The following is a 2,171-nucleotide window of genomic DNA, read 5'->3' on the forward strand; positions in this document are numbered from 1 at the left end:
AGAAGCCACATTCACAGCAAAGAGTAGAATGTGCTCTTTACATGTAGCTTAAATAAGTGAAGCAAAATTAAAGAGTGAATAACTGAGGTGTCAACTGGTGCCCAGAGTTCTCAGGGTGGGGCAGCTGAGAAGAGCCCACCATCACTTTTTGTCTCAAATGCCTAAACCATTCGCTTTCCTCAATTTGGTCTAACCTGAAATTGGTCCCTGAGAAAGCAGCTGAAGTCGGGGTGAGGCAGAGTAAGAGCACGTCAGATAAAGCCCATGGTGAAACAGAAGCGAGAAAACCAGGTGAGCAAAGCTAGGAGGCAGTGTCTTGTGAAAGATGCAAAACCAGCCTTCGGAAGGTACTTTTAGAGAGCTTGAGACAGGAAGGTCCTCCGCCACCAACACCAAGAAGAGATTTTCTAATAGGGCTCTGCCTATTATTACAAGCTATTCACTTTATTTGATAACATCTATAATGATAAAAGCATAATATGCTAATTAGACCGGACAACCTTCTGGACGAAGCCAGGGCTGCAAGGGAAGCCCAGGTCCTGGCTGCCTGCTGGTGGCCAAAGGGAAGCCCAGGTCCTGGATGCCAGAGGGAAGCCAGTGCTGGCAGCCGGGGGAAGGAAGGTGTACTCTTGCACGAATTTTATGCATCAGGCCTCTAGTTAAATAATAATGTTTTTCTACCTATTAATAGGACCACCATCTACTAAATTCTCTAAGCCAAAAATCTTGGCCATCCTTGATAACCATCTTTCTCTTACCCATCACACTCAATCTATCAGCCAACATATCAAACCTTCCCCAAGCATTTCCCAAATCTGTCCTCATGTCTACAACTCCCGTCAAGTCTCCACCATGTATACCGACTACTCATTCGCTGATGCATTTGCTCCCACTCCCCACTGCTCTCCATATAGCAACCATGGTCACATGGTCCCCTGCTGTCCAGTATTCAACAGTTTTCTATTATCTCTATGAAAGAACCCAAACTCCTCAACTGGGGTGAGAAGGCCCTACCACTCTCAGCTTTCTTCTCCAAGCTCATTGCTCTTGGAGGTCTTGGTCCCCCCTGAGGACCCACACAGAGCTGGTTCCCTCTTGCTGCTCCATCCTCTCCTCCCACTCCACACATGGTCACTCTGGAGCTGGCCATGATGGTGTCTTGCATTGTAGTGGTGAGGATAAAAATAATGCCAAGAAAGGTAGGAAATAAAATCTGAATCCAATAAAACCCATAACATCTATGAACTAGATTCTAGAAAAATAGAAATTTCAGATTTTTCTACCCATAAACAGTGTCTGTCTTGTGCTAACAACTAGCTCATTCTTAATCTTTAGTCAATGAACCTAAGACTTAAAAAAATGCCACTTTTATATAAATCAGCTCTAGTTCCCTTAAATTCTAACGTAGTATTTCCCAAATTGTCTTCTAAGGAGCATCATGGATGGACTTGAGAGATAAAAATAAATGAAAATAAAAATTGCCACGACCACAGGATTCCCGGGGCATGGTCCTTTGGTAAAGAACTCTGTTATTATTTTTTTAATATGTCCTTTCCTAAATTTTTAAAAATATGTTTTTATTGATTTTAAGAGAGAGAGGAAAGAGGGGGATGGAGAGATAGAAACACCATTAATCGGCTGCCTCCTGCATGCCTGCTACTGGGGACATGAGCCTGAAACCCAGGCATGTGCCCTGACCGGGAATCCAACTGGTGACCTCTTGGTTCATGTGTCAATGCTCAACTACTGAGCCACATTGGCCAGGCCTAACTTTTGGGGGGAACCCAGAATCCACATGACCTTTTCCCTACCCACTTAACCTCTCCATGGACACAGCTTGGGACTTGCTGGCGGAAGCCATCCCATCAATTTGGAGGAGCATCACTAATTGTAAAGAAGAACAAACTTCTTTATGGTTCTAGTCTTGCCCCAGAATTTCAGAGCTTATAACCAGCAGGAAAACAACACTCCAGAGAATGTATCATTAATTTTTAAAACATGACATTCATAATCTGCCGGGTTCTGGTTTGAAGACGTGCCAGTTGTTCATGTTAAGCTGTGTACTCTGAAGATTCACATAAAAATACCATGGTTTCTTGTATAGGCGTGTTTCCTCCGTTTTTCATTATACAATATTTTAAATGTACACAGAAGACAAAACGAGTATAATG

Source organism: Myotis lucifugus, unplaced genomic scaffold (assembly GCF_000147115.1).
Source record: "Myotis lucifugus unplaced genomic scaffold, Myoluc2.0 scaffold_571, whole genome shotgun sequence".
Classification (NCBI taxonomy): domain Eukaryota; kingdom Metazoa; phylum Chordata; class Mammalia; order Chiroptera; family Vespertilionidae; genus Myotis; species Myotis lucifugus.